Source organism: Pteropus medius, unplaced genomic scaffold (genome assembly GCF_902729225.1).
Source record: "Pteropus medius unplaced genomic scaffold, Ma_sr-lr_union100, whole genome shotgun sequence".
Taxonomy (NCBI): domain Eukaryota; kingdom Metazoa; phylum Chordata; class Mammalia; order Chiroptera; family Pteropodidae; genus Pteropus; species Pteropus medius.
Genome location: NW_024349797.1, coordinates 13,518,736 through 13,538,110, shown reverse-complemented (window position 1 = coordinate 13,538,110; position 19,375 = coordinate 13,518,736). Strand labels below are relative to the sequence as shown.

Genomic DNA, 19,375 nt, shown 5'->3' with positions numbered 1-19,375 from the left:
CTTTGCTGCTAGGCGGGCTGAGGGACTAGATGACATCCACTTTCATCCCAGTTCTAATAATCTGATTTTAAGACGTGTATCTTTTTAGGGTTATGCTGATGTTAGAGGTTGTATTAGCAAATATTATCAAAATATTGCCCCTTGACACACCAACAGACAAGAGTCGAGGGAATGATTTTGAGATCAGATAGGTGTTTTCACGTAGAGCTGGAATGAGGAGAGAGAAGGTGGAGGTCTTCAGGGCCTAGAATGATGCTGGGCCCTGGGCATCAAAGACACGTTAATCACCCCGTCCTTGTTTGGCTGAGCCAGGTGAGGGGTATGCAGGGCTGATCAGGTATTAGAGAAATTTTACCAAGTGCATTTGGGGGAAATAATTCAAAGAGATGACTAGGCTTCTGAGGTATGATTATTGGGGAGATGACTTCTGCTGCAAACAGGGAAAAAGAATTAATTTGAACAAGAATGAAATTTCCGTTCTTTTAGTCTGAGATTATGACTGTGTCGGTTGAGCAGATTCCACTGTTATGGTCACTGGAAGTCAAAAGCCCTCCATAGTGGGAACTGTGAAGGTTCCAGGCAGGCTAATTTCAGTATCATTGACTGAACGGTGGCTGGAGTGACTGTGTGTGCGTGTGCGTGTGCGCACGTGTGTGTGTGTGCGCGCGTGTGTGTGTGTGTGTGTGCATAGCCTAGTATGGAAAACTGACAAGCGAGTCTACACTCAACCCCGCCCGGCCCTCACTACTCGTTCTGTTATGGTCTGAGTCAGGAGCCAGAACCATTTCCACCTCACAACACGCGGGAATGTCCCCTGAGGCTTTGTAAAGGCACCCCATAAATTTAAGAAAAATATTATTGAACAAACTAATTGCAAAGCTGGAAGGTTTTTTTTTTTTTTTTTAAAGCATCTTTATGTGGTAATTTTTACAGAATTAACTCTGGACATATTCTAATCAGCCACAGGACAATGACCGTTGATGTCTTTTAAGCTCTTTTGGTGGCAGTGAGATAAGAAATGAAAGGAAGCTGACAAAAGTGACCAGAGTTAAATTTATACGGTATTAAAAACAATACACACTAACTGCTAAAAAACCCAAAACCTAAGTTAGATTATCAGCATCGTGTAATAGAAGTACATTATCTTTTTGTAGCATAGTTCTGTTTTTCTAGAATTAAAATAGCTTTGTTGTGATTTTTATTAAGTAAATACATACTTACGTAGAATGGTCAAATAACAAACCAGTATAGAGAATTCCACCCTTATTTCTATGCTATTAACACTTATGAAAAAAAATTTAATGTTGGTAAAAATTAAATGTATTTTGGTAAAATACATATAACGTAAAATTTATTATTTGATTTTTTAAGTATAGAGTTCAATGGCATTACATACATTCGCATTTTATGTAACTGATCTCCAGAACTTTTTCATCTTGCAAAGCTGACCCTGTGTGCCCATTGAACAAGTCTGTATTTCATAGTAACCCCCTGACCCTGGCAGCCGTCACTCTACTTTCCGTTGGCATGAATTTGACTCCTCTAGGGACCTCACGTAAGTGGAATCATACCGTATTTGGTTTTGTGTGTTTCCGTGTCTAGTTTTTACCTTAGCGTGATGTCTTAGAGGTTCATCTATGTTGTTCTGTGGATCAGAATTTCCTTCTGTGTAATCTATTGTGTGTATGTTTATATATGTAAACATACATACATACGATATAGGTAAAAGGCAGTGTGTGCCATTTATCCCTCCATGAACCACCTGAGTTGCTTGCACCTCTTGGCTGTTGTGAATAATGCCACTAGAGACATGGGTATCGGACCTCTTTTAACATGTCCCTTCACCCACACAATCCTCCTTTATAAATGAGATCATACCGTGTGTGCTCCTTTGTAATGTGCATTTTTCCTCAACACTCGCCATCTGTATCTTCTTTTGTTATTAATATTGACATCAGTACTCTTTTTTTATTATGTTCGTAATGTATGTGCCCTCGTATGGATTTATCTGTTTGTGCTTGGATATTTACCTTGTTTTTCATTCCTTGTTATTGTAGTTGTGCCTCAGTAAACATGCCGAGACTCATATCGTTGCCTCCTTGCCTAGAAATAAAAATCATAATAGTTGGGTCTTAGGCTGGATTCTATAGAAGCTGAGCCTGAGGCAGGGATTTGGGTATGATTTACTAAGGGGATGTTCTCAGGAGAAGAGGAGGGATGCAGGCAGGATGGGGAGGGGGCTGAGCCCAAAGTCTAGCCTAGGTCTTACTGGATCTAATCACACTGACAGGGTTGTCCCTCTTGGGTCAAGGGGGCCTGTCAGCTATTTATGTTGTTACTCACAAGCCTCACTGGGGGAGCTCTCACAGAAGCTGGGGGGATGGGATGGGTGCAGTCCCCGGTACTGAGGCTGTGGATGGGACATCACCATCAATGCTATAATGTCTGTATTACATTCTGTATGCCTTCAGCGAAGCTTAGTACATAAGTGCATTTTAATAGCCCTGTGGTCGAGGTGCTCGTGTAGCCCCACTTTACAGATGAAGAACTGAAATCGAGAGAAGTAGCTTTCCTAATGTCCCACAGCTAGGAAGGAGTGGTTGAAACTGGAAGGCAAGCTCAGTTCGGTCCTGTACTACAGCCCGGGCTGTTTATTAGTAGGCTTAGAACTCAACCGTGAACTCCTGGAAGCGGAATTGCTGGGCCAAAGAGATAGACATTTTAGATAGACACATATATCCTAGTTTCTCTCCTCACCCCTTCCCCAAGTTGCTAATTTATATTTCTGCCAACACTTGGACTGTTCTCCTGCCGCCCCTGAGTCTTGTCAGTCTTTAAATATTTGCTAATCCAAACGGTAGAGAGTTTTTGCCTTCATTTTCTTTTCTTTCGTTATCACTGATACCAACACCCTTCCCCATGTTTATTGGCCAGCCGTATTCTTTTCTCAAGGTCCAGGTTTTGGTTAAGGCTTATTATTGTTCTTTTTAATGGTCCTTTGCACCAGTGTTTGAATTTTCCAGATCTCTTCCAGGGATTTGGTTTGTTGCATTTATAGAACACTTGTTTCACACCAATGCTTCATTCTTTTTTTGGACTTTCAACTGAGTTCTCTGTCTAGTCTTATGCTAGCAACATACTTTTTAAATTACTGTACAGCTTATTTTAAAATATATAAACTTGTAGGATTTCTCTTGTCAGCTAGTTGTGAACTAAAGGTTGCCAAGTCTAGGACATTTATAGACCATCCAGCCCCAAATAAGAATAAGTAAAACTCTTTTATTAGCAGTTAATAATGCTACTCAAGTACTGGTAGCTTTTTTTTTTTTTTAAGTGAAGACGCCATTTCTCTTTTCAGCCCTGTCTGTTATATGTCCATTTGCATGGCACCCACTTTTCTTAAAGGTAATGGGAGAAGTAACCTTGAGTTTAGTCTCCATTTGAATTATCGGCCTGTCAATTAGTACTGAATTTGAGAGAAAATTTGACTCATAGGGCGGCATAGGTACAAATGAAAATCTCTTTTGCTTTATCTAACTAGAAAGTCCAAGAGTGGGTCTGACTTCAGCCAAAACTTGTTCCATGGCTCAAAGTCATCAGTTTCTCCCTCTCCATCTATCAGCATTGCTTCTCTGTGTTGGCTCTTAGGCAGGCTTTCACCTCATGGAGGTCAAGTCCAGTGATAAAAGAGAGGATCTCCTACCCTTAAATTTGAGCTTGGCTGCCATTGGCCTAAAGACTGGTAACTGTTAACAGAGGACTGTGTATATACCATACAATGTCTGCTCTCAGACAATATTGAAATTAACTTAGAAATCAATAACAGAAAGATAATTGGAAAATGCCAAAATACACGTAGATTAAACCTCATACTTATAAATAACATATAGATCAATGAAAAAAATCTCAGGAGAAATTTTAAAATATTTTAAACTAAATGAAAATGTAAATACACCTTATCCAAATTTGTGGGATGCAGCAAAAGCAATGATTAGAGGGAAATTTATAGCATCAAACGCATGTTAGAGAAGATCTAAATCAATAATCTTAAGTTTCCACTTTAGAAAACTAGAAAAGGTAGAGCACATTAAGTCCAAAGTAAGCAGAAGAAGTAAGAATTAGAGCAAAAATCAATGAAATCGAAAACAGGAAATTAATAGAGAAAAATCAATAAAACCATAGTCTTTGAAAAGATCAATGAAATCAGTAAGCCTCTAGCCAAGCTAAAGTAAAAAGGGAAGAAGACTCGAATTACTAATATTAGAAATGAAAGAGAAGACATCACTGCAGATTCTGTGTGGACATTAAAAGGATAATGAAGGAATACTGTGAACAACTCTATGTCCACAGGTTTGATAACTTAGGTAAAATATAAAATTGTCTTATTCCTTGTAAGTCACAGTTTGCAAAAACTCATACAAGAAGAAATAGACTATCCAGATAGGCCTATATCTATTAAAGAAATTGAATCAATTAATAACCTTCCAAAGCAGAAAGTACCAGGCTCACCAGTGAATTCTACCAAATAATTAAGAAATTATATCAATTTTCTACAATCTCTTTCAGAGGATAGAAGCAGAGGGAGGTACTTTGTAACTCATTCTGAGGCCAGCATTGACCTAATACCAAAACCAGACACAGATATTATGAGAAAACAACAGACCTGTATCACTCATGAACATAGATGCAATACTCTTCAACAACGTATTAGCACTTCAAATCTAACAAATATATAAAAAGAATAATACACCATGATCAAGTGGGATTTATCTCAGGTATCCCAGGCTGGCTCAGCATTTGAAAAATCAGTGTAATCCATCACATCAGCAGGCTTAACACAATACACACACACACAATACACACACACACACACACACACACACACACGGCATTTAACACAAGAAAGATAAAAGGTTTTTGGAGCCATCAGGAAAATCCCAGTCACATGCATGGGACCCTAATGCAGGCAGGCCTTAAAGGAACCAGCGCCTGGGGAATACCCCAGGCCCCACTGAGCTCTCTCAGGGTTTCAGGTACCTGCTCCTCAGTCCTCCGCTGCCTGTGGCTCCAGACATCTCTCCAGAAGCCAGATTCCTCTGCTCTCCCTTCAACTTCCTCAGCTTCAGCCCGCCCATGAGGTCCACCACGGCCCCAGCTGCCTCCTGGCCTCCTTGATGGCTTCTGCTTTTACAGTCTCTTCTTTGGAGTTTTTTTGTATATTTCCAGACTTGAGGGCTCTGAATGGCTCAGCACTTCCTTTCCAGGTAGGCCAAGTAGGTTAAATGCCATCTGGAACATCTCTCCTTTGTGATCTGCCAAGGTCAAGGTCCTCTTCTGGCCCAGTCAGCTGTAGCCGTTGACTTGGGCTCTTATGGTATCGAGCATGGCTGCCGGGCCTGGGCATGCCCTAGAGGGGCATTTTCCTGAGGGTGTCGGCCAGCAGTACTGGGGGACCAGCAGTTGCCATCAGGTATCGAGTTCACCAGATATCCTCAGTCACCAGATAGTGCTTTTCCTACCTCAGCCTGAAAATACTAGGATTATTTTCAGAGAAGCAACTGTGTTCATCTGCTGAGGACAATGTAGGACATCCTGAGGAATTCTAGAAGATTCAAGGTCATTTTAGGAGAGTTAATTCCAGCCAGCAGGATCAGGGGGATGAAGTACCCTTTTTAAAAACTTTATTTTGATGTTAGTTACTCTTCATCCAAAATTGCCACGGCCTTAAATACTGCCAGAATTAAAGATCTTTTCTCTTTCTTATATCAGGAGCAGAGTGTCCAAAAGTTGCTTATATCTGGCACACACTTGGGTTTCGATCAATGGAGATCGCTTTAGGATTTATTGTAAGTGATCCTGGAAGGTTTGAAAAACGGCATTTGACAGTAGAGTTGAGAAGGATGGTCAGATGAATGATCACGGTTATGCAAAATCCACGGGCTGTAATATAATGCAAAACATGTGCCCCGAAGTACAAGTAGAAGCAGAAGTGCGGGCTGCCAGGGAGCTTCAAGGAAATACCGGGGTTCGGTAAACGGAGAACCCTCAGGAGAGGGAAGCCAAAGCAGAGACTGTTGACTGTTTCAGAATTCAGCGAGAGCACATCCAGATTTTAATCTGGATCAGCACTTTTCCTAAAGAAAGTTCATGGACGTACAGCATAATCTAGTGGGCGGGCTTATTTACACACAAAATATAATTGATTCCATATTCCTCTCAGACCTAAAAACAATACTCATGTTTGTTTTTAATAATAAAATCAGTCCAGTTTAGAAAACGGTGTCCGTTTACGTAGATGAGTTCCTCAGATTGTTCTGCTAAATAACGAGAGGAGAAACAATCGAAGATAAACATTTTCAAGAGAATTTGTGTGTGTTTGGCGGGGAAGGGAGGGTTGGTTAGCTGAAATCAGAACGATTCCAAGTAATGATGATTAAATGTATACTAATGAAATTAACATTCCACAGGGGCCGTTTTCTGGAAACTGGGGTTGTGTGTTCACTAAGCAGCTCAGACTTGTGGCCACTCGGTGGGAAATGACTTCTTCATTTTCATTTTGGTCACATTTAAACTTAATGCAAAAATCGTTTTCTTTTTCAAGTACTAAAACATCACTGGTCTTTATTCCAATTCAGAGATCTGCAAACTTTTGTTGTAAAAGGCCAAGTACTAAAAATGTAGCACAAAATAGATATGTCCATAAACAAAGGAGCATGTATCCCAATAAAATTTTATTTATAAACATCGGAATTGGATTTCATAGAATTTTCACGTGTCATGAGATATTCTTTATATATATTTTTCAATTTCAACCACTTAAAAATATAAAAGCCATTCTTAGCGCTGGGTCAGTATAGTTTGACCAACCTCTATCTAGTTCCTACTCTACCTTTGTAGTTGGTGTCTTGTCTTTCGGAAGAGAATATACTTATACTTTGCATAGGTATATACTTTGTTCCTTTGAAAGGAGCCAGCCTCCCCTCTGGGGGACGAAGCAGGGTACCCAGACTTTTAGAACTTTGATTATTCAGGATTTTGCCACCAGCACCATAGTTCTGCTGGCAGGGAGGCCAGCCTCATGGACTCTGAAAAACCTCTGAACTCATTTTCCACCAAGAGAATTCTGAATGACTGCTGAAATAGAGAGACTGAGAATGCAGGCGAAGATAGAAACTCGATAGGCTGTTGAGCTTTTCGTCCAGATATTTCCGTACGAGTTGTGAAAATGGTGGTAGTAGCCTCATAATTTCTTTGCAAATGTGTACATTTTAAACTGCTCAGGTGTCTCTGGCGCTTCTTTTCATCCTTATTCTTAGAGAAGTAGGCAAAATACACGCTTCTTAAAAAATGTAAGCACATGGTTTTGTTTAGTACAATATTTAGGGAATTTACAAAAGTTGCAAAAACATCCAGTTTTCCTGAGACTATCTGCATAACGTAGGATAATGAAACAGAGAGAGATATGCATCGTATTTGGTTAAATCAGTTTACTAGGAATTGTTCTTATTAGGATGCTCTCCCAAAATTCTTAATAAATATAAAGCTTTATGTATTTGTCCCATTTTGTAATTAGTCTAGATTTAGCAGTGGCTCTTCCTGATTTGGGAAGAAGCATGCTTGACTGTTGCCAGGCAATAGCTAATCAGGGTATTAACTGCCAGCACACTGTTGGCCATAAGTGTAAATTCTTTTGTCTAGTTAACAAAAAAATGAGTGTTAAAGATACCACAGTATATAAAGTCTATTCTCTTGTTCAAATATATATAACTTAGGTGATAAATTCCTATACTACTATGATCTCGATGTGCTGCTAACATTTAGAGAACCCGTTCATTCTTGTGTACGAGTGGATTTAGAGAACCCGTTCATTCTTGTGTACGAGTCCCAAGCAGTCTACTCATGGTACCAAAGCTCATAGGACGGGACAATGATGTACTAGAGCTTGTGATGTTTTCTCAAGGTCTGCAAAGTAAACAAACCAAAGTTTTTGTTCAGGTACGGATTGTGGAATGTATGTGAACTTTGAGCATAAGTGTCCCAAGCAAGGACTCTGGTTCATGAACTGGAGCCACCAACTCACCACCGTTGACCTCAGTCTCCATCTCCTGGTGGCCGGAGTGATAGGGACTATGGTGGGTCCTGCTGCCGCCAGGCCCTTGTCCCTCTCCAGCTCCAGCTCAGCCAGGCTCAGCGCAAGTTTTCTGAGACAAATCCTCATAAAACTAATTCTCACCTCATAAACAAACACGGTGTGAGTCATTCTTTGGACACGTATAATTAATTAATAAGAAAGAAAAACTTGTGTTTATTTGGTTGGCCCCCTTTTTTTTTTTTTAAACAGAACTACACCATATCCCAGACCTGACCATGGTCAGCACTCTCCCTCCCGGTTCCGTGTTTCTAAATGACATTGCTGGTTGTCTGTGAGGGTGGCACACTCCAGCGGGCACTTTGCATATGTCTTCTCACTAACCCTTCTGCAGAAGGTCAATGAGACAAGCAGGTCCCCTGGGCCAGAAGGGGAAGAACAGGAAATAAAGCCATGCTTTTCTGTCTTCCAAGCCTGTGCTCTGCTGTCCCCTCAGTTTGGGTCTGGTTGTCATCCAGGGAGGTCCGGTTGCCCGGTGAACCAATATAAGGCATTAAGGGGGTGGCCGCAATGTCGAATATATTTTATCCTTTGTTTCCTTGATTTCTAAAAATGGCTCTTAGATGTTTTTAACAAGATAGAAAAAAACCAGTCCCCCACGTTTATAAGCCCCTTCTTCTATTTTACCATTTTCCTTGCCGTCTCCCCTGCCCCTACCTCAAGCAGAGTCAGACATCCCATGTCACAGGAAGCATCTCTCTCCTGTCTTCCCCACAGTTGGGCTCACTGCGTTTCCCCTTAAAGTTGGACATTTTGGATTTTCCCTGCCAACCTCACTGTTCATTCTGGGGCTCCAACTCAGCAGAAAGTATTGTCACCAGAGGCAGCAAACCCATTTCTATCCCTCTTCAGTGTGTGTGTGTGTTTTTTTGTTTTTTTTTTTTTTTTTTTTTACTATGAGCTGAACTCCTTTAGCATCATGTAAACACGTTCGAGTATGTTAACAGCTGCCTCTCTTTTAAAGTTGAACAGGCTCAGAACTGAAAGGGGAGCTGCTTTCAGGTTCTGCTCGAGTTTGCATGTGATAGCATCAAAGCTATTTTTAGTGGAGTGATCACCGGCAAGAAGCCGAAAACGGCTGCTTTCAACTATAAACAGTGGAAAGAAAGGATCATTTATGCACTACTGCAGCTCTTGAGCCCATTTGTATGGGAGACAAAGGGGTGTGTAAATCTCTTCTCCAAAGTTATGCAGGCATCTCGTGCCTGTTCAGCGCCCCCATCACCTCTGCAGAGGGGAGTAATGTTAATTTAGCGCTTGGCTGCCTGGGCTCCAAGTTAAACTAGATGCGCTGATAATAGTGAATTATAGGACTGTCCTTCTGGGTGTCTGTTCTGAAAAGAAGGGAATGTATATGTGCTCAGAAACATCCAGTAAACTTTTATTTCCTGTAGATCACAGAGCTCAAGAGACAACAAGAAACGAGCGGTGGGTTCTGTAAACATTGTGGTACAGTGGGAAGAGCATGAGTCACTAATAGCTGTAGGACCCTCGTGACTTCACCTTTCAGAGTTGTGTTCTTAGCTGCAAATGGATGACCATGATACAAGCTCTGTGTAGTTTATTAGGCCAGTTGCTTCAACAGATATTTATTGAACACCTACTCCGTGCCAGCCACTGAGACCTCTAGCCTGGTAGGACAGCTGTGGTCCTCCAGGAGGTCACAGCGTAGCCACATACACAAGTAGTGTGATGCATATAAAGGGGGCAGCACAGGAGAGGCAGGATCTGCTCTGGGCGTGGAGGGAGGTGGGAAGAAGACAGGAAGAGCAGAATTTTCGAAAATGCTTACAAGTTTGCAAAGAAGGCAATAGTAGAAGGAGGGCGGTTCAAGCAGGGCAGCTGAGCGAGCGAAGGCAGAGGGAAGAGGCATTCTGGTGGGTCGGGGCCATGAACAACTTGGGCAAGGGGTGGCAGGACATGAAGCCAGAGCGTGTTGAGCCATTGTTTAGAGCTGAGGAATTTGGAAGAGGCACAGGCCAGCGGGAGCCAGGGAGTGGTTTTGAACACATGATTGACCACATTATACAGAATTCAAGTGGAGCCACTGCTAGAGAAAGTCTGTGCATCTCCATACGTGAAGTGCTAGGTTTAATGCAAGCACTCTAACGAAGCCCTAAACATAAAGTATCTTGCCAAGAAAGGCTTTGGCTGGGACAGCAGTCCTGACACCGCATGGCACGTGACTTTGTTGGGCATTGCCTTTAAGCGGGGTGGCGGAAGGCACAGAGGTAGTAAGCTGGAGGGGCCTTTTCAAGCCCCGTTTGGTGCTGAGCTCTGCAAGCGAGTGGGAGGCTGACTTGTGTCCTTCAGGTGCTCTCTGCCTGCCAGTTCCGTTAGAAGGGTGTGAGCCTAAGAAGCTGCATGTGGTCATTGTCTCGTGAAGGTGGGCAGAATGACCAGGCACCAGGAAGCACCCCCTGTACGTGGGAGTCGAGTTCCCCTAAAGGTTTCAGGAAGTTAAGGTTTTTCTGAAAATCCTTGAAGTTTCAATTACGTAGTAACTCTTAGACGCCATAGAAATTCAAAGACCAGGGATGCGCAGAACAAAACAAAGCAGAACAGAAACCTCACACACAGCTACACTTACTGTTTATACCCAGGGAGAAATGTTCTGAAAAGTCACCACCTAACTACCAAATTTTTGTGTATCCATATTAATAACTATGGCCAAGGAGTAACATCACTTTTCTGAAATGATGTTCTCTTTGAATTTAATTCTGTCAAGGAGGTTTAGCAACGTTATTTGCTTCACTTTCCTTTAAGGAGAGCAGTAAATGTTTCTCCAAGTTTTCTAAAAGAATCAACGGTATTAGGTTTTAGGTGTTTAAGAGTCAGTTGTGTAGGCCCTGGCGCCCATGATGTGGGAAGAAGGCCAGCACGCTTAGGTTGCCAGCCATTTCTTTGCTTTTCCCAAGCAGGGCTTAGGGTGTCCACGGGGCAGTTTGGGAATAGGAGAAAGTCACGAGCGAGTAGTGACTTGGTACAGATTGTGTGTTGGGGGTGGGGGGACGGCATGGACAGGATGGAGGAGAGGGGCACCTTTGAGGACCAGCTCTTTACGCTCAGTCAGAAGTATCAGGACGAAGACACGGTGTAGGTGCCAGTGCCGATCACAATATTTGTCGCCTTGGCAGACTTAAGGGTTTACTTTTTAGGAATGGAAAATTTCTTTTTTGTCACTTCAAAGCCAACCACAAATAGATCCGGTAAACCGTAGGAAAAGCATCTTATAAAAAATAAACTGCGCTGTTCCATATAACTTTAGCGTTTATTCGATGCCTGGGTTTGGTACCCCTGTTGTAACACTTAGACAGAGGTGTCCAGCTCTGTGTCATCGGCTTTCCAAAATCAGCACTTATGTCTCATCTTCGTGGTGGAGTGTGGGATGGGACTGACTCTCAAATGGAGGAAATAAATAATCAAGATAAATCACAGTTTTTCCACAAATAGGTCATTTTCCTGGCTGTGACTGGTTTTCAGCTTACAGGAAGTTCCAAGAATCAGACTTGTCAAAAACTTGGATTAAATGTTTACATCTCTTGATCTCTGGCAGCCTGAAAGATAAAGAGGTCATAGTGACTTTTGTCTCTGTTACTAAGGTTTTTCTCTAAAAGTCCTGTTTTAATGAAATAATAAGAAGTGATGTTATTTGCATTATCTGTATTGGATGATGTATGGTTGTTTGTCACAGCCTTAGGGGCCTAAGTGATGTATTTTCTTGGGACAGAAGATAGGAGTGTACCGGCCCTTCCTTCTTCCTGGTGATGGGGGGTGGCCCAAGGATTTATGAAACCTGTGCCATTGAGATCAAGGTGAAATACTTTTACTGAGGAGGTGTTTCCTCCTAAAGTTTAAGATTTGGGGATAAAGCTTTCCTCCTGGCACTTGTCTCCAGCTGACACTGTCTAAAGTCCCCAACTGGTTCCACGTGTTAAACTGAAGATATTTTGCACTATTGTTAAGATCTCCGCAAAAACTCTGCCAGGGGGAGGAGAGAGAGAAGAGCCGTTGTTCCTTAATCTTGAAGCCCCTTTCCCCAGCGCAGCCAGAGGGAATGCCCTTGGAGTGGTCCCTCTGCTGCCTTTGGCTGCTCCGTCTCAGAGACCCGTCTCAGCATCAGGCAAGCTTCTCCTCGAGGGGACTTAGCACCTGCTTTTGTGGGGCAGTGATTCTGAGATGGAAGTTCCGTGGGGAGGCCCCCAGGTTTCAGCTCCTCAGGAATGTGCCGAAGAGTCTACCGAAGGGCTGCTCCCCGCGTGGTGGTGACGGCCAGCGTTCACTGAGCACCTTACGGGGTACCTTATGGGGTACCAGGCCCTGGGCTGAGCACCCAGTGAGGTGGCTGACACCTTTAGTTTCCCTGGCAGGCAGCTAGAGAACTGGCAGGACAGTTGGTATTGAAGTCTATATGTCAAAGGTGGCACTGTTGTGCTTCCAAGAAAGGACAGAGGAGTGTCACATCAGGGTTGGCCTCGTGGAAGAAAGAAGATTGTTAATGGTTTCAGCCCAACAAGAGGGTGGTTGTCCAGAAGGTGCTAGAGCCCAGTTTCACTCATGGCACAGTAATCGAAGGACCAAGGCTAGTGGTCTCCCAGCTGTGTTCTGAGCTGCATGCCGTTCCCTGTACAGCCCTGAATCTTTTCTTTTGTCTATTTACCCATCCGTATTCCTGCCTCTTGGAGAACAGGATAGGCTCCTCATTGCTGTGTCCCCACAGCAGGTGTAAAAACATGTTTATTCCATAAGTGAACGAGTGAGAGAGAAGAGGGTGGGCAAACCCACTGCCTGTTTTTAGAGCCTTGGGACAGGAGCAGAAGCACCACCTGCCGTAAGTAGCGTCTGGCCAGCCATTAGGGAATGTCTGTTTGCTTACTTGTTTACGTAGCCATTCATCTATCACTTATTTTAAATTCATAGTAAAATACGCATGAATTTATCATCTTAACCATTTTTCAGTCTACGGTTCTCTGTGGCATTAAGTACAGTCACACTGTCGTGCAGTTATTACTGCTGTCCATCTCCAGGATGTTTTTTTTCATCTTGCAGAATTGAAACCCTAGACCCATTCAGCAACTCCTCACGTTCCCCTCCCTCTGCCCCTGGCTGCTACCACCCACTTGCTGTCTTTTATGAATTGACCACTCAGGGTGCCTCTTGTAAGTGGAATCATAATGTATTTGTCTTTCTGTGACTGGCTTATTTCACTTAGCCTAATGTCCTTAAGGGTCACCCATGTGGCGCGGGTTAGAATTCCCTCCTTCTTCTAAGGCTGGATAATATTCCACTGTCTGTATATACCACATCTTCTATGTCCATTCACCCGTCATCCGACACTTGGGTTGCTTCCGCTTTTTGCCTTTTGTGACTAATGCTGCCCTGAATATGGGTGTGCAACTATCTCTGAATTCTCGCTTTCCGTTCTTTTGGGTATAAACCCGGAAGAGGAACTATTAGATTATATACGGTAATTCTACATGCAATTTTTTTTTTGAGGATCCGCCATGCTGTTTTCTACAGAGATGGTGCTTTTTAAGGGATGGCTCAGTTGCTTAACTCTTCATAAGTGTGTCTGTCTTGCCTTTCCTCTGCGCATTTCACAAATGCAGCCCTCCTCCCTTCTGCTCCACTTTGTCTTCCGGGCTGGACTGGTTAGAATCTGGGCCCGTGGCCTTGGACAGGCTGGCGGGCCACACTTGCACAGGCAGCCTAAATTCCAGCACCCTCGCCTGCTCTCTCCCAACCCCTACCTTTGGAGAAGTTAACTTTATCCCACTGGCCCCTGGGCACATGTCTTTTGGGAAGTCCCAGGTTGTCCCAGAGATTAAGCTGGAACCCAGTGGCCCTAGACTTTGTAGCTCTTGGAACAGCTGCTCAGCTTTCCTCAATTCCACCATTTTAATTGTGATTAGTAGGTTCATTTGCATCTAAAAGGAGCAGTTTTCTTATCAGCATCATTGAGTTGGGATCCAGTGCGCTCCATTTATATAGAGTGGCCCATTTTAATCGGGCCCATTAAGCAGTAAAAGTAAATGTGGGTGTTTTACAAATGCAAATATATCATGCAAATAATGTACTTTATGCTGAATGATGCCTTGGTTTTCATATGTAAAATTAGAAACTGTGTAGCACAAAGATAATGATAAACACCTTTGCATCTGTTCTTAAGATGTATCGTGAGCTGTGTGCATCTAAAATTGAAGCAGAGATTTCAAGCAGGATTTCTTCAGTATGCCCAAACATGCATTCCATATTATCAAAAATATACATGTGCTTATCTAGTTATTTATATATTCGTAAGTAATCAAGAAATCACAGAAAAGAGTAATCCAAATTACCTAACCTATTACTTACCATCAATGATGAGGTTTACAATTTTGTTTCCATTTTAAAAGATTTTTCCGTTTCTAATTGGAGATGATAATGGAAGAAGAAATGTTGCTGTATAGGCTAGTTCCATTCTAATTATGTTTAGAAGAGATTTTTTTTTAATCTTTAGTGTTTGAAAGAATTCTGTTTTATGATATGCAGGTAGCATTTCTGCTATTTTATAGAATCATTTAGTAGGATAACGACAGCCCTCTTCTGTGTTCAGTGAACTCAGCCAAGTTCTAGGAGGGAGACCACCTTTAGTTTCTACCCACAGGGGTTTCTGCTGAGAAGACATTAGATCAAGAAATAGCACAGAGTATGATCAATTCCCAAATTGGCTGTACAGACAGAATTACTAGACAAATCCAGAGTGGAGAGAAGTCCGAGGTGGCAGTGACCAGAAATGTCCCCAGGATCTGGTATTTGAGTTGAAGCATAAAGGAGGGTTCGAACTTGAATAGGCACAGAGAACATGGCAGCAGGTCATTTTGGGAAGAGGGGAACCGAAATGGCTTGAATGGGCCCTAGAAATATACGGAGTACCTGTATGTCCTGGAGACCTTTGTCAGGTGGCATATTGGGAAAGAATGTCAGGGCTTCTGAGGGGCAGAGAGTGGTTTTTACACTCTTGTATTTACCCACCTCTTCAAAATTTCATGTGTATGTGGAAGCTCAATACATAAGACACATGAAAATGAAATTCTTTATGGACATTGGGGCAGGACCCCATCTAGATGCCATCCTCCCCCCCCGCCCGCTCCCCACCGACCTCCACTGTTGGCAGCACTATGGGCGCCTGCTGGGAGTTTCCAGAAATGGTTTGCAGAGCAAGCGGAGAGAGCATGTGAAGATACTGTTCTTCGAGAAGCTGCCCAGGTGTTAGGCAGAGGGCTGGGGTGAGCTGAGGCTGGAGGTGGGGGAGACCTGTTAGGATGCTGCTAGTGGGAGCATCTGCATAGGAGTTGACCCAGTGGAGTAGACACACAAAGAGAGGGAAGGTACCAGACACCTGAGAAAGAAAGGGTTGGCAGGAATGGGTGACAGCAGACGGGTGTGGCAGTGGAAGGTATTAGAAACTCTAGAATTTTGAACTTCAGTGTTTTATAGATGATCACCAAAAACTGAGTCAGTTTCCTCTTCTTTGTTTTTTATGAAGAATGCTGAGTTAAATTATAGACTTTTAGTTTCTCAGCAAATGTCTGCTAGTTGCCAGCCGAGTTCCAACCACTTGCAGTAGGTGATAGAAGTTTAGGGAAAGAAAGGCACAGGTGTCTCCACGTTGCAGGGAGTGAGGGTGACAGCCATGGACACCGTCATGGGTTGAATTGTCCCTCCAAAATTTATACGTTTATGTCCTAATACCGAAGACCTCCAATATGACCTTATTTGGAAATTAAGTCATTGCAAATGTAATTCAGATGAGGTCAAACTGCAATAGGGTGGCCCCCTAAGCCAGTATAAAAAAGAGAAATCGGACACAGACGAGCACACACATGGAGACAGCATGTAAACATGAAGGCAGAGATTCGGGTGATGCATATATAAGCCAAGGCATGCTAAAGCTAAAGCTTGCCATCAACCACCAGGAACTAGGAGGCAGGCATGCAACATGCCCTCGCCCACCGCCCTTAGAACTGACCTTGATCTCAGACTTCTAGCCTCCAAAATGGTGAGACAGCTAATTTCTGTTTAAGCCACTCATCTGTGGTACTTAAGATGCTGAGAGCAGTGGCTTGGGCAGAGGAGGCAGCAGTGGGAAGCTGGACCCCTGGTCTGAGAAGATTGAGGGGAGTGGGTGACAGCCGAGTGCTGTGTCAGGACACAGCCGGAGATGCCTGCCAGAGACTGGGGACAAGTTCAGTTGGCGACACAGAATTGCAAAAGTTAGGTTTTCCACGCGTCCACAAACTCTCCTGGGAAAGGAATCTTGCATGAAAAAGAAGAGGGAGCTAACACTCTAGGAATGCCCCTCATTATGGGGTCAAGGCTGGACAAAGAGCTAGCAGAATATTTAGAACAGAGTGGGAGGAGAACCGTGCTAGGAGGGTAGTTTGAGGCTAAAATTGGAAAGGATTTTAAGAGATAATGTCAAAAATTATAGTGAGTTTATATAACCAGAAAATAAAAGCAAGCTTCTCGTGTGAGCCTGTGTGGGAGGGCATAGAGGGAGAGGGGCAGCGGTGCGATCAAGGGCCACTAGCCCTAAATGGCTAAGTGACTGAAAGGCCTCTGGTGACTGATATGAGAGGATTGTGGCCAGTCCAGGAAGACTGTGACATGAGTAAGTAGACGTCAGGCACTCAGTGCCCAGCTCATGGGCTTTGTGAGTACATAGCAGAATTTTGGGAGCTGAGCGCAGGACACCAGTAGATATTTCGCTATGGATAAGATGAGATGCTATTGTAAGTCATCAGAAGGGAGAGGCAAGTGGAGACCACAGGTAATGGAGGGAGGAGCGATTCCAGAGGAAAGGAGGGCAATCAGGGAGTTACTCTGGCCAAGGAGAAGGTTCAGATGCAGATAGAAATAATGGAGGGTGAATTGTTTATGTGGAATGGCTTGGTTTTGGAAGAGAGGAGGCGACATCGGCTGATGTAATATGGGTTTGAGACTTGGCGACTGGGAGATGATTGAGGCCAGTTTAGTTGGGTTGCTGCCCACAAGGTCAGTGGTTCTCACTTGGGAGAAATTTTATCTCCCAGTGGGCATGTGGCAATGTCAGAGACATTTTTAGTTGCTACAGCTGGGGGAGGAGTTGCTATTGAATTCTAGTGGGTAGAAGCCAGGGTGACTGCCGAATACCCTCCGATGCACAGGACGGCCCCTATGACAAAGGATGACCCAGCTCCAAACGTCAGTAGTGCCGAGGCTAGGGAACCCCATTGTCTTAGGTCAGCAGTTCTCAAACCTGTCCGAGGAGGAAGCCGTAACAGCATGCTTTGTGGAGCATCGTGAAGCACCGACATATTTAAATATACCTAGCGACTCCAGAGCAGCCGCCTGTCGGAGTCTCACAGCCATCTCAGCCCTCGGCACATCCAGGGCCTTGGCCGTGACGGGCACACAGGAGCTGTTTCAGGCTGATCCAGGTGGAGTCAGGGTGAGTCTCTAGGTTTCACATTGGGCTAAGTTAACAAAACGATTCTGGACGTTTCTTACCACGATGCATGTTTTGCCCTCATAGTGCTCTTGCCAGGCTGTCAGTTGTGGGCTTTGTGGTCCTGGATGGTTGTTGTGTGATCGCCTTCCCAGCAGTTGCCGACCTCTGAAAATTGGCGAGAGGCCAGCTCTGATCGTACAACCCGGAAAGGTCACTGCGGGCTGCGGACTTGCCAGTTTGGACCTACGAGGGATTCTATGCAGAGTTACTGGGTTTTTTGTTTTGGTTTGTTTCGAGTTTTTTTAAGCTTTCTCATCTGGGAAGCTGCTTCTCGCCTGTTGATTTTAGAAACTGTTCACTGCTACGTTGGACTGAGGAAGGAGTACAATGAGATGGTCTCAAAGCATCCTTAAAGAAAAGAGGAAGCTGGAGGTGCCGTTACCTCATCCGTCACAGGAATAAAGGAAGGAGCCATACCGGGAGAGTCCACACCTCAGGCTATAGGAGGAAGTGCTGGCACCCAGCATGTCACTTAACAAGAAAACTGAGCTGTGGTTTTCTTGTAACCAAGACAACCACTGGGATGGTTGCAGGTTGCAGAGCGTCCTTTTTACATACATCGGCTCATTTCACCTTCACACACTAGCTCCTGTCACGGCCGTCAGTTTGCAGGCGTGGAACTGAGACTTTGACATGTTAAAAGACTTTCAACATGTGTTTTGCACAGACAAATTCCCTGAATCCACATCTTGTGCTGTCCCCAGTACACTTGGATGGGACCAGGCAGGCACTGAAATGGTTTCAAATGTCAACACACTCCAGTTTTATTACTCAGGTTTATTAAAAATGTCGAGAATGTTCCCCAGGATTTTGAACTCTCAACTGTGCTCTTCATGGATGCTTCTCAAACTGAACAATATTCTGTGAAACTTGAGACTGCCTCACACATGTCTCCAACAGACTGTTCTGGTCCCTGAATTCAGGGACTTGCAGCCTTCACCCAAGGAGTCTGGTTTAGTGTGAAGTGTAGGTCATATTTGTTCCTCTGTTATTTCCTAGTGATTAATCCAGTTAGAATTAAAACAATTGAATTCAAGTTTTTTGTTTGTTTGTTTGTTTGTTTTCAAGAATTCCCCTCTGCTACATCTACTTTGACTGTTTTATTTCTGGAAAAACACAGTCTGATGGTGGGTGTCACAGTTCCGAAGGGATTGCCGTCACACTCTGTTTGCAGTGTTAAGAATATGACAGGACTGCTCTGTCGCCTGAAGTACAGTGGGCAAGCCGTGGCCTCTGGAAGGACTAGTTTAGGACAGACCGATCTCGCTTCATCCTTTTCCCTTTGCTTTCAAGTGAGCTGTGGACCATTCTGGCAGAGATGCTGACCGCAGGGGCTGTTCAGAAACAGCACGTCATTTGGTCCTTCAGTGCCCAAAACTCTTTAGACTTGGATTTGCTTCTTCTAGAGTCTTTCCTATGTTAATTCTTTCTTTCATTTTACATTTACAAATGTACAAATGTAGTAAAGTACGCATGACGTAAAGTATACCATCTTAACTGTTGTGTGACCAGTAGTGTGAAGTACATTCACATTGCTGGGCAGCCAGTCTCCAGAATGCTTTTCGCTGTGCAGAACTGACGCTCCGAGCCCATTAAACACTAACTCCCTCCTTCCCGCTCCCCGTCACCCCTGGAAACCACCACTCCACTCTCTATGAATCTGACTCCTTTTTTTATTTTTTTTAATTTATTTA

General features: G+C 43.7%; 1 long non-coding RNA gene across 1 annotated transcript; it reads right to left on the bottom strand.

Annotated features, from left to right (window-relative positions):
* Nucleotides 1-892: 892 nt before the first annotated feature.
* Nucleotides 893-5,587, bottom strand: LOC120619598 (uncharacterized). The gene is made up of 3 exons (XR_005657569.1): nucleotides 5,038-5,587; nucleotides 2,031-2,103; nucleotides 893-1,029 (listed from the first exon to the last, which is right to left on the bottom strand). It is a non-coding gene; the product is annotated as an uncharacterized LOC120619598 (long non-coding RNA).
* Nucleotides 5,588-19,375: the final 13,788 nt, after the last annotated feature.